The 14,158-nt window shown below is 35.4% G+C and overlaps 1 non-coding gene across 1 annotated transcript; it reads left to right on the top strand.

The window, feature by feature from the left end:
• The first annotated feature begins 2,115 nt into the window (after positions 1–2,115).
• Positions 2,116–2,207, top strand: LOC126963477 (small nucleolar RNA SNORD55/SNORD39). Its single transcript, XR_007729108.1, has one exon. It is a non-coding gene; the product is annotated as a small nucleolar RNA SNORD55/SNORD39 (small nucleolar RNA).
• The last annotated feature ends 11,951 nt before the right edge of the window (positions 2,208–14,158 follow it).

Raw genomic sequence — 14,158 nt, 5'->3', positions numbered from 1 at the left:
AAGATAGACCTCTGGCATGTTGCCCAGGCTGGTATTGAACTACTGGGCTCAAGCAATCTGCCTGTTTTTGCCTCCCAAAGTGCTGGGATTACAGGCATGAGCTACCATGCCCAGCCAATTCCCAGGATTTATACTGAATTTGGCATCATGTAAATTCCAAAGCCTCATGAAGAAACCTGAATGATTATACAGTTCATCAAAGACTCCTAAAGGAAAAGCTATAGTCTACACTTGATGAAAATGGTTAAATTCAAGACTCAAAAGGATCAAATTGATATGCAAATTGTTTAATTACATGTGGGAATACAGTAAACATTATTTAAAGAAACATAACAAAATTTAGAATTCTACAAAATAAAATCACAACATCCAGGATCCAATACAAAATCACTAAGTGTGCTAAGAAGCAGAAAAGTTTAATACATAGCCAGTATAAAAATGAGTCAAGAGACATCTGGTTTTTAGTCTGAAAAGTAAAGAGCTTGAAAGTTGTCACTCCCATCCTCACAACAAGAGAAATATTGAACAAACTAAAAATCAGCCACTCTTCTTAAATCCGTCAGAGAATTGATGCCACAGGACAAACCACTGGTACCCAAATTACGAGATCACAATTAACCGCAGCAGAAGCCCAGGAGCAGAAACCTTGGTGGCAACCAGTATTGGGGTAGGAAAACTTAAACTGTAATTGATAAATTGCTAGAGGCTCAGTATGGGTGAGTGTGAGAGTTAAAAATTCCAGATAGAGAGAGTAGTCTTGGGGAGGGGGACACATATTTATGTGAATTTAACTTCTAAGAGCTCTACAAGTTCTCACAGCGAAGATTAGAGAAAAATCTCCTTGTGTTTCAGCAGGAGGAAGGGAAAAGCAGACATTTTGGAATATGCCCAGATAATTTTGTTTTTCTTAACAATCTCTCCCTTCGAGAGAAAGTATTTTACCACAGTCTAGTGAGCTGGGGTTTTACTAGGGCCTAATTGACCCAAGAGAAGGGAAACACCCAGTCCCTACTAGCCTTTCCGGTTCACCAAAGAGTGAAACAAAACAAAATGTTATTAAAAAGCATTTGTGAGTGTCACAGCTTGGATATACAAGCAAACTAAAAGAATGAGACCAAATTATAGGATGATAGAATACTTTACCTTTCCCCACATGTTACAAACACATTAATAGGTCTTTTGTATAATAAAAGTGTAATGTAACTATGTCTCAGAACTTATTTAAGAGGAAATCTCTAGAAAAGCCTCAAAACAATAGGGAGACAAAAACAGTACATCAGAGAAAATTATTGCATCTGACATCTACAACTGTAGCAAACAATAAATACAACCTAAGCCCTAGCCATTTAAACATAAAGCCTCACACTCCATGCCTACTTAGTTCAGTTTGTTTTACCCAATACATCATATCTGGCTTTCAAAAAATTACAAGACGTACTAAAAGACAAAAAAGACAGTTTGAAGAGACTGAGTAAGCATTGGAACAAGACTGAAATGTGGTAGAGGTGTTCAAATTATTGAACCAGTAATTTAAAATAACTATAATTACGGCCGGGTGCAGTGGCTCACGCCTGTAATCCCAGCACTTTGGGAGGCCGAGGCAGGTGGATCACCTGAGGTCAGGAGTTCAAAATCAGCCTGGCCAACATAGTAAAACCCCATCTCTACTAAAAATACAAAAAATTAGCTGGGCATGGTGGTGGGCACCTGTAATCCCAGCTACTTGGGAAGCTGAAGCAGCAGAATCGCTTGAACCCAGAGGGTGGGCAATGCAGTGAGCTGAGATCACACCATTGCACTTCAGGCTGGAAACAAGAGCCAAACTCCATCAGAAAAACAAACAAACAAACAAAAAACCACTGCAATTAATATGTTAGGCATTCTACTGGAAAAAGTAGACAATATGCAAGAGTAGATGGGTAATGTAAGCAAAGAGATGGAAACTCAATATTGTTAAAATATCAGGAAGAATGAAAAAGAAATACTAGAAATAAAAAACACTGTAACAGAAATAAAAAATACCTTTGATGGTGTCATTGGTAGACTGAACACAGCTGAGGAAAAAAAAATCAGTGAGCTTGGAGAAGTTAATCAAAACCTCCAAAATTGAAATGCAGCGTATGATGACACCTTGGTAATGCTGCAGACTCCTGAGTGTGCAGTGAAGAGGTGAACTTTGAAAAGTCACATATGTGAAAAAAAATGCACAGAGCGAAAAATGAAAAATACAGAACAGAATACCTAAGAACTGTGAAACAATTACAAAAGGTGTGACATATATAATAAGAATACCAGAAGATGAAGACAAAGAGAAAGGAATCCAATGAGATATTTGAAATCATATTGATTGAGAATTTGTCAAAGTTAACACCTCCAAACAACAGACAGGCACCAAAAAAAAAAAATCAGCCCTTAGGCATATAATGTTCAAACCTCATAAAATCAATAACAAAGAAAACTGAAAGAAACCAGAGTGTGAGGGAAGCACCTTCCCTGTAGAAAAGCAAAGATTAGAATTACATCAGACTTCTCTTCAGAAGCCATGAAACAAAAAGAGAGTAGAATGAAAATATTTAATGTGTTGAAGAATAAAAATAGCCAAACTAGAAAATTTTGTATCTATGAAATTATGCTTCAAAAGTGAAGAAAAATTGAAGACTTTCTCAGACAAAATTAAAGGAATCTGTTGCCAGTAAACCTACCTTGCAATAAATGTTAAAAGAAGTTCTTCGGAAAGAAGGAAAATGCAATAGGTTAGAAATTTGAATCACATGATAAATGTGGATCATAAATAAATACATTTTATTTTTATTATTCATGATTTACACAACATATATCTATTTGTTTAAAATAATAAATAGCAACAATATATTCAGTGATTATCACTTACTGATAAATAAAATGAATGGCAGCACTGTTACGAGATAGAGGAAGGGGGAATTGAAAATATCCTGTTGTAATGTAACTACAGTATCTATGACGTGGTACAGTGTTATTTCAAAGAAGGCTTGGATTAGTTGTAAGTGTACATTGCAAACTTAAAGGAAACCACTAAAAAAGTAAAAGTGGTATAATTGATATTGATAATTGACATTTTGAGTCTGATCTTCCAATGGGAGAGATACACAATGAGCAAATAAATAATAAGATATGTAGTATATTGAATGGTATTGTTATGGAAAAATTAAAGCAGTGTATATGTTTTGTTTGGGGCTTTATTCAAACATATCAACCATAACAAGTTATCTCTGAGACAACTAGGAAATTGGAATATGTACTGGTAATTTATGTTACTGTCAACTATGTTACATTTGATGATGATATGGTGGTTGTGTTTCCAAAACAAAACGTGTTTATCATTGAAAGACGCAGACTGAACTCGGATGGACAAAGCAGCATGTGGAGACCCACATCATGAACTATTGCTCCAAGAACTACAACAGGAACATACCAGGAAAGCTGAGATAATCCACAGACCCTTTGAAAAAGGTGGATTGCCACTGCAGGCTCCATGGAACAGTTGGGAAATGTGAGTTGGCTTGCTTTCTCAGCCAGGAGGTTTGTGCTCTGGGCAAGCTCTCAGCCGTGCTCACTGGCTGCCTGGAAATAAACTCGGTGCTGTTGGGGAGTCAGACTGACCTTTTGGGCTGTGGGTTACATAAGAGCTGGGTGGGGCCTGTGACTGCTGACTTTCCCCCCACTTCCCTGGTGACCTGTGTGATGCAGCAGAGGCAGCTATAATCCCCCTGGAAACAACTCCATTGGCCTGGGAACCACACCCCCATTCCCCACAGAGGTCGCAGCAAGTCCCACCTGAGGAAAGTCTGAGTTCAGACATGCCTAACCCTGCCCCAACCTGACGGTGTTTCTCTACTTGCCCTAGCAGCCAAAGACAAAGGACATAATCCACTGGGATGTCTATGGCCTTGCCCACCACCTGAGAAACCTGAATACTTATCCAAATGCCACCTAGGGCAAACTTGTATCCTCCCTATACAACTGCAGCTGATGAGCTTTTCAAAGTGCCACTTCCTGGATGGAGGCAAACCAACACAAAACTAGTGCACTTAACAAAAAACAACCAAGGACCTTTCACTCCTCTGCTACACCACCAAAGCAGGTGCTGGTATCCGTGGCTGAGAGACCTGAAGATGGATCACATCACAAGACTCTTTGCAGATGCTCCCCAGTACCAGCCCAGGGGCTGGTAGCTACGCTGGGTGGGTACATCCAGAAGAGAAATAACAATCACTGCAGTTTGGCTCTCAGGAAGCCCAACCCTAGGGGAAAAGGGAGAGCACCACACCCAGGGAGCACCCCATGGAACAAAAGCATCTGAACAGCAGCCCTTGAGTCCTAGATCTTCCGTCTGACATAGTCTGTCCAAATGAGAACAAATGAGATAAACAATTCTGGTAATATGACGCAAAAAAAATTCTTTAACACCCCTACAAGGTCACACTAGCTCACCAGCAATGAATCAAAACCAAGACAAAAATCTCCGAATTGCCTGAAAAAGTATTCAGAAGGTTGACTCTTAAGCTCATCAAGGAGGCACCCGAAAAAGGTAAACTCCAACTTAAAGAAATTGAAAACATGACACACAATATGCATAGAGAAATCTCCAGTAAAATAAATAAATTTTTAAAAAAAGACATTCACAACAAAACAAAACAAAAACAACTTCTGGAAATGAGGGACACACTTAAGAGAATTGCAAAATGCACTCAAAAGTTTCAGCAATCAAATTGAACAAGTAGAAAAAAGAACATCAGGGTTCAGAAACAAGGATTTCAAATTAATCCAATCTGATGAAGGCAAAGGAAAAAGAATTTTAAAAGACAAACAAAGCCTCCAAAACGTCTGGGATTATGTTAAATGACCAAACCTAAGAATAATCGGTATTCTTGAGAAGGAAGAGAAATCTAAAACCTGCTTGGATCTAGACATCCAAATACAAGAAGCTCAAAGAATACCTGGGAAATGTATTGCAAAAAGATCATTTCCCAGGCACATAGTCATCAGGTTATCTAAAGTCAAGATGAAGGGAAGAATTTTGAGAGCTGTGAGGCAAAAGCAAGAGGTAACCTATAAAGGAAAACCTATCAGATTAACAGCAGATTTCTCAACAGAAACCATACAAGCTAGAAGGTACTGAGGTCCTATGTTTAGCCTCCTTAAACAAAACAATTATCAGTCAAGAATTTTGTATCCAGTGAAATTAAGCTTCATAAATCAAGGAAAGTTACAGTCTTTTTCAGACAAACAAAAGCTAAGAGTATTTATCTTTACCAACCCAGCACTATAAGAACTGCTAAAGGGAGCTCTAAATCCTGAAACAAATCCTTGAAATCCACCAAAATAGAATATTCTTAAAACATAAATCTCACAGCACTTATGAAACAAACAAAAAAACCCAAGATATTCAGGTAACCAATAGCTCGATGAATGGAATAGTACCTCACATCTCAATACTAACATTGAATGTAAAAGGCCTAAATCCTCCATTTAAAAGATACAGAATGGCAGAATAGATAAGAATTCACCAACCAAGTTTCTGTTGTCTTCAGGAGACTGACGTGACACATAAGGACTCACATAAACTTAAGTTAAAGGGGTGGAAAAAGACATTCCATGCAAATGGTCACCAAAAGCAAAGAGGAGTTGATATTAGTTTATCAGACAAAACAAACTTTAAAGTAAAAGCAGCTAAAAAAGACAAAGAGGGACATTATGTAATGATAAAAGGACTAGTCCAACAGAAAAACATCATAATCCTAAATATATATGCACCTAACACTGGAGTACCCAAATTTATAAAACAATTACTACTAGACTTAAGAAATGAGATCGACAGCAACACAATAATAGCGGGGGACTTCAATACTCCACTGACAGCACCAGACAGCTCATCAAGACAGAAAGTCAACAAAATCAATGGACATAGTCTATATCCTAGAACAAGTGAATTTAACAGATATATACAGAACATTCTACCCAACAACTAAAGAATATACATTCTTTCATCAGCACAAGATAGACCATATGAAAGATCACAAAACAAGTCTCAACAAATTTTAAGAAAGTTGAAATTATAATAAGTACTCTACCAGACCACAGTGGAATAAACTTGGAAATTAACTCCAAAATGAACCCTCAAAACCATGCATATACATGGAAATAAAATAACTCCTGAATGATCATTGGATCAACAAAGAAATCAAGAAGAAAATTTAAAAATTCTTTGCACTAAGTGATAATGGTGACACAAACTATCAAAACCTGTGGGATACAGCAAAAGTGGTGCTAAGAGCATTAAATGCCTACATCAAAAAGTCTGAAAGAGCACAAGTAGAGAATTGAAGCATCAAATTCTTTTTAGACTAAAGTTAGCATTAACTACCAGCTGGTGTTAATTTCTGCTTATACTTAGAGCGCTCAGAAATTGTATAATTTGTGTGATCCTTGTTAGTTTAGCAGCATTTTGTCCTAGCTGAAACATGATAATGAGATTTTAAAATTTTTTTAAAGGAGCTCAGTGGTTAAAAGTCAGCTTACTTAAAATGCTAACATACAAGATGTGTGTGTATGCGTGCATGTGTGCGTGTTTGTATTTTGAGGACTTTGTTTTTGTTTTTGTTTGCTTGTTTGTTCTTCTCTCTTAAGATCTTGCTTGTTTTTTTGAACAATTTTTTTTCTTCTCAGTTGACAGAATTTTGTTTTCACCTGATTTTTTGACTAAAATGGTTATTGCAACAGAGGCTACTTTCAGGTTTTTAAGGAATAATGTAGTTTAGACACTCAGAAATGTCTTTGTTTAAAAAAAAATCTTTTAAGTGCGCTGTGAAAGTATCTCCCTCTAGCACCACCAGACATTTTCTCTTTGTATTTTAGAATGTAAATTTTGCTATTTGATTATCACCTGAGTTGTTTCCTTTAATATGAAAATTTAAGGCTATTTAGCTGACAACTGCTTACGGTTGTAAAACAGGTTTATCAAGAATCTGAAAGTCTAAGAAAAAAAAGTGGAAGGTCTTTATAAATCTATAAAATGTATCTCTACTGGCATGCCTAATATGTCTATGTATTTATATGTTGTGTACACAATGTTTCACTACTAAGATATAAAAGAGCTCCAATTGGCTTTTTAAAAGTGCTTAAATGAGATACTAAAACAGTAAAGACTAGTCAAATGCCTTTTCAAATTTATGTGGTTTAAGTAAAATTTTTAATAAATAAGCTAGCCTTAAAATTATTGGTAAAATAATATTAGAAATGTCTTAAGGATTTCCAGCATATGTTTTGGTTTGCATTTATTAATAAAGCAATTTCATACTTGTCCCTGCCAAATACTGTAAGGTGTCAAAATTTGACACAGGGGTTACAAAACTATAAACCCAGTCTAAAACAGAATGATCTTTGCTTGTGTAATTTTTAATAAATAAGGCATTGATATCAGTTTAATGAAAATAGCTGCATCTTAAATTTAGTAAGATTACCATAACTTCTAATCTTGTGGCTTTAAGCAGTCTAGTCCACAGGCAATAAGGAGGCTTGTTTTGGGAAAGTACTGTTATCATCTTTGTTTCAAAGCTAAACTACAAACTAAGTCCTTTCCAAAGTTAGTTCAGCCTATGCCCAGGAATGAACAAGGACAACTTAAAAGTTAAGAGGAAGATGGAGTCAATTAGGTCAAATCTTTTTTCACTGTCTCAGTTATAATTTTCAATGGTGGTTTCATAACTTTAAATGATGATGATCACAGTTTTCATAAATAATCTAGGTAATCAATTATAATAATTTGGTAAATGTAATGAGGTGAATACTTATAGATAAACTAAATTCATAATTTCTAAATTAATAATTTAGAATGCAAATTTATATTAAATTAAATAATAGATATTTCATTATTTGGGTATTTTCCGATAATTATATATTGTAGGAAAACATTCTTGCTAAAAAAGAAAAAAAGGTGTGTCCTTTTTTACAAAAGGTGAACAAGTTTTGTCTAATTCAAAGATTATTTAAAGGTTATGTGTAAAACAAGATAAAAGGAACCAGAAAATAAAAAGAGATCCAAGGAAAGTTATAAAAATAAAGAAGTATTTTTTGTGGTAAAAGAGCTTAAAGAAATAATTTTATATGAGAAAGAATCTTGTACGGTAAATTTAGTCCTAAAATAAAATGATTGTTTAAGAAGGAGGGATGTTCAGGACAAAACAGAAAGTCCAAGCATGTCATGAGTGGTTGGTGCAAGTCACAATAGGGGATTTATATTAAAAAATATTTAATGTGATCAAGTTGTCATATTGTTATTAAGTTTTGGTTTGCTTAGAAAAAAACTGATATTAAAATTTTTTTAAATTAGGGTTATTACATCTATGTATCTCCCTTTGTGTGCTTTTAAAGTCCTTATGACATTGAGTTACAGGACTTTGACTCCTGGATCTAAAAATGACACCAAGTGCTGCTAAATCTTAAACGTTGACAGCAATTAAAGCCTCATCTTCAGGCCCCATAGAAGATGCCAATCAAAATAAACTACATTCTTGTGACACAGGGCAAAAAATTAAAGCTATTCAACTCTTCAAGGCCCAGGGACTATTGTGGAAGAGGTGGGCACATAAGATTGTGAGGGCCAATTTTGAGATAAAATAAGTTCAATTTTTCTATAAATTAATCATTAATGTCAAGGGCATATTGATGTAAGACTGACATATGGGTCCCTCTGTCAGATTAATGATATTTTCTTGAAGCATTAACTAACTCTTTAATACGGGTTACAAAAGGCTTATGGAAATTATATCTTATGTTCAAGATTAAAATGTTACATATTAGTTATAAAATTTTGAAAAACAAATTTGATTGGCTGCATGTTGTTTTTATTAGGACTCATTGTTTGGAAAATTAAGTCTCCTCTCTCACAGAATAAAAGTTTTAACTTTTTTTTTTAATTTTTAGAGTTATCACTTTGGTTAAATGAATGATTTATTTTATAACGACCTCTGATCCTATTTTGTGATATAGTAATAATAATATAAGAATCTATTTCTTAAATTATTTATTTTACAAATACCTCTGATCCTATTTTGTGAAATAATAATTATAATTCTTATTATTCTTATTGCAAATAACTGTTTTGCCATAAGTTAAAAATAATCACAAATAGTTTCCAAATTCTGGAGAAATCAACTGGAGAGAAATATGCTCCAAATTTTGTTCATAAGAGTATACTAAAAGCTATGAATGATGTGCTTTCCTTTAAGGAATCAAACTTGACTTATGGAGCCAATAAAGCCCTTAGAAAAACTGGCCTCATTTTGTGTACACAGTCCATGTACAGGGTTTCTAACCTGTGGTAACTAAAGAATGTCACTTTCTGACAGGCTCAGAAGTCCCAAGTTTATCTTGAAACCTCAAGAGAAGAAAAAATTCACCCAACTCATAGGTATTTGATGACACAAACCTGTGACTGGGCTTGGCTTTAAAAATTCTTATCTGAGGTTTTAAAAATTCCACCAAAGCCATTTTAAAAGTCTATGTAAAAAAATAATTATTCTTCCTTCACCATATGCAGATAGTTAGGCCAACTGTAATAAAGCAAGCCAGTTCTACCATGATTTGTTTTTAGTAGAAATGGAAAACTGGAGAAAGAAAAATTATGTTTCAAAACAATAGTATACCTGTTGTTACATTCTAGTCTTGCCTAATGTTTTTTCAATTTTTATTATTTTCTACAGTATGAACCAAATTCTAATTTTTCTTGGCTACATGTCTTCAAAATAATGTTTTCAATTTTTTCCTTCTTTTTTTCCATTTTTCTTAATTTTGAGTCACTGAAAACTAAGTTGTGCTTTCTTAAAGCCCTCCGAACTGAAGCCAGAGAATATAAACTTCTGAAGAAAACAGCAGCAGCCTATTTACATACATAAGCCACTTTCATACCTGCCTACTAGTGTATGGACTTCAGAGTAATGTGGCCTAAATCAATTTTTCCAGGATTATTCTTTTGTTTGTTGCTGTTTTTCCTCCCTTCCTCCCCACTGTTTCTCTTTACAGGACATGGGACTTCACAACCTGCCAAAAATTACCTTTTGGGACCTACCCATCTAAAAATTAACTGTTCTAGCAATGAGAGATTGGATGAAACCTGAGACCAGAGACTCATTTTCTTGCAAAATGCTTTCTCCAAAATATTTTTTAAAAGAAAAAGGGGAAAATAAGAAAGGAAATATCTTGGGCCCCCAGAATCACTAGGTTAAAAACAAACAAACAAAAAAAACTCAAGCTGGAAACTGCTTAGGGCAAAACTGCCTCCCATTCTGTTCAAAGTTATCTTTCTGTTCACTCAGATAAATGCATATCTGATTGCTTCCTTTGGAAAGGCTAATCAGAAACTCAAAATAATGTGACCATTTTTCTCTCATCTATCTGTGACCTGGAAGCCCCCTCCCCACTTTGAGTCTTTCTGCTTTTGCTTCAATTTGTCCCACCTTTCCAGACTGAACCAATGTACTTCTTAAACATATTGATTGATGTCTCATATATGCCTAAAATGAATAAAACCAAGCTGTGCCCCAACCACCTTAGGCACTTGTCAGGACTTCTTGAGGCTGTGTCACAGATGTGTCCTCAAGCTTGGCAAAATAAACTTTCTAAGTTAACTGAGACCTGTCTCAGATTTTCTGGGTTCACAACTTTATGATCAAAAGCCTCAGCAAATTTTGCATAGAAGGGACATACCTTAAAGTAATAAAAACCATCTATGACAAACTCACAGCCAACATTATACTGAATGGGGAAAACTGAAGCCATTACCCCTGAGAACTGGAACAAGACAAGGATGCTCACTCTCACCACTTCTATTCAACATAGTACTGGAAGTCCTAGTCACAGCAATCAGACAAGAGAAAGAAATAAAGGGCATCCAAATTGGTAATGAGGAAGTGAAACTGTTGTTGTTTGCCAATGACATGATTGTATACCTAGAAAACCTTAAAGACACATCGAAAAAGCTCCTAGAAATGGTAAATGAATTCAACAAAGCTTCAGGACACAAAATTAACATACACAAATCAGTAGTGCTGTTATACACCAACAGCAACCAGGCTGAGAATCAAATCAAGAACTCAATGCCTTTTACAATAGCAAAAAAAAAAAAAAAAAAAAAAAAAAAAAAAAAAAAAAAAAAAAAAAAACCTTAGGAATATGCTTAACTCAGGAGGTGAAAGACCTCTATAAGGAAAGCTACAAAACACTGCTGGAAGAAATCATAGATGACACAAATGGAAACATCCCATGCTCATGGATAAGTAGAATCAGTATTGTGAAAATGACCATATGGCCAAAAGCAATCTACAAATTCAATGCAATTCCCATCAAAATGCCACCATCATTCTTCACAGAACTAGAAAAAAACAAAGATGAAATTCATATGGAACCATAAAAGAGCCCAAATAGCCACAGCAAGACTAAGCAAACAACAAATCTGGAGGTATCACATTACTCAACTTCAAGCTATACTCTAAGGCCACAGTCACCAAAACAGCATGTCACTGATATAAAAATAGGCAAATAGATCACTAGAACAGAATAGAGAACCCAGATATAAAGCCAAATACTTAGAGTCAATTGATCTTCAACAAAGCAAACAAAAACAATAAAATGATGAAAGGACACCCTGTTCAACAAATGGTGCTGGGATAATTGGCAAGCCACATGTAGGAGAATGAAACTGGATTCCTCATCTCTTACCTTATACAAAAATTCAACTCAAGATGGATCAAAGACTTAAATCTAAGTCTTGAAACCTTAAAAATTCTAGAAGATAACATTGGAAAAACCCTTCTAGACATTGGCATAGGAAAAGACTTCATGAACAAGAACCCAAAAGCAAATGTAACAAAAACAAAGATAAATATGTGGGACTTAATTAAACTAAAAAGCTTCTGTACAGCAAAAGAAATAATCAAAAGAGCAAATAGACAACCCACAGAGTAGGAGAAAATCACAATCTATACATCTGACAAAGGACTAATATCGAGAATCTCAAAGAACTCAAACAAGTCAGCAAGAATAAACAAACAATCCCAGTATTTTATTGAGGATTTTTGCATCGATGTTCATCAGGGATATTGGTCTAAACCGAATCCAGCAGCACATCAAAAAGCTTATCCACCATAATCAAGTGGGCTTCATCCCTGGGATGCAAGGCTGGTTCAACATACACAAATCAATAAACGTAATCCAGCATATAAAAAGAACCAAAGACAAAAACCACATGATTATCTCAATAGATGCAGAAAAGGTCTTTGACAAAATTCAATGGCCCTTCATGCTAAAAACTCTCAATAAATTTGGTATTGATGGAATGTATCTCAAAATAATAAGAACTATTTATGACAAACCCACAGCCAATATCATACTGAATGGGCAAAAACTAGAAGCATTCCCTTTGAAAACTGGCACAAGACATGGATGCCCTCTCTCACCACTCCTACTTAACATAGTTTTGGAAGTTCAGGCTAGGGCAATCAGGCAAGAGAAAGAAATAAAGGGTATTCAGTTAGGAAAACAAGAAGTCAAATTGTCCCTGTTTGCAGATGACATGATTGTATATTTAGAAAACCCCATCATCTCAGCCCAAAATCTCCTTAAGCTGATAAGCAACTTCAGCAAAGTCTCAGGATACAAAATTAATGTGTAAAAATCACAAGCATTCTTATACACCAGTAACAGACAAACAGAGAGCCAAATCATGAATGAACTTCCATTCACAATTGCTTCAAAGAGAATAAAATATCTAGGAATTCAACTTACAAGGGATGTAAAGGACCTCTTCAAGGAGAACTACAAACCACTGCTCAGTGAAATAAAAGAGGACACAAACAAATGGAAGAACATACCATGCTCATGGATAGGAAGAATCAATATTGTGAAAATGGCCATACTGCCCAAGGTAATTTATAGGTTCAATACCATCCCTATCAAGCTACCAATGAGTTTCTTCACAGAATTGGAAAAAACTGCTTTAACGTTCATATGGAACCAAAAAAGAGCCCGCATTGCCAAGACAATCCTAAGTCAAAAGAACAAAGCTGGAGGCATCATGCTACCTGACTTCAAACTATACTACAAGGCTACAGTAACCAAAACAGCATGGTACTGGTACCAAAACAGGATATAGACCAATGGAACAGAACAGAGTCCTCAGAAATAATACTACACATCTACAGCCATCTGATCTTTGACAAACCTGACAAAAACAAGAAATAGGGAAAGGATTCCCTATTTAATAAATGGTGCTGGGAAAATTGGCTAGCTGTAAGTAGAAAGCTGAAACTGGATCCTTTCCTTACTCCTTATACGAAAATTAATTCAAGATGGATTAGAGACTTAAATGTTAGACCTAATACCATAAAAACCCTAGAAGAAAACCTAGGTAATACCATTCAGGACATAAGCATGGGCAAGGACTTCATGTCTAAAACACCAAAAACAACGGCAACAAAAGCCAAAATTGACAAATGGGATCTAATTAAACTAAAGAGCTTCTGCACGGCAAAAGAAACTACCATCAGAGTGAACAGGCAACCTACAGAATGGGAGAAAATTTTTGCAATCTACTCATCTGACAAAGGGCTAATATCCAGAACCTACAAAGAACTCAAACAAATTTACAAGAAAAAAACAACCACATCAAAAAGTAGGCAAAGGATATGAACAGACATTTCTCAAAAGAAGACATGCATACAGCCAACAGACACATGAAAAAATGCTCGTCATCACTGGCCATCAGAGAAATGCAAATCAAAACCAAAATGAGATACCATCTCACACCAGTTACAATGGCAATCATTAAAAAGTCAGGAAACAACAGGTGCTGGAGAGGATGTGGAGAAATAGGAACACTTTTACACTGTTGGTGGGATTGTAAACCAGTTCAACAATTATGGAAAACAGTATGGCGATTCCTCAAGGATCTAGAACTAGAAGTACCATATGACCCAGCCATCCCATTACTGGGGATATACCCAAAGGATTATAAATCATGCTGCTATAAAGACACTTGCACACATATGTTCATTGCGGCACTATTCACAATAACAAAGACTTGGAATCAACCCAAATGTCCATCAGTGACAGACTGGATTAAGAA

The sequence above is a fragment of the Macaca thibetana genome, chromosome 9 (genome assembly GCF_024542745.1).
Source record: "Macaca thibetana thibetana isolate TM-01 chromosome 9, ASM2454274v1, whole genome shotgun sequence".
Classification (NCBI taxonomy): domain Eukaryota; kingdom Metazoa; phylum Chordata; class Mammalia; order Primates; family Cercopithecidae; genus Macaca; species Macaca thibetana.
This window is presented reverse-complemented; position numbering and strand designations above follow the sequence as displayed.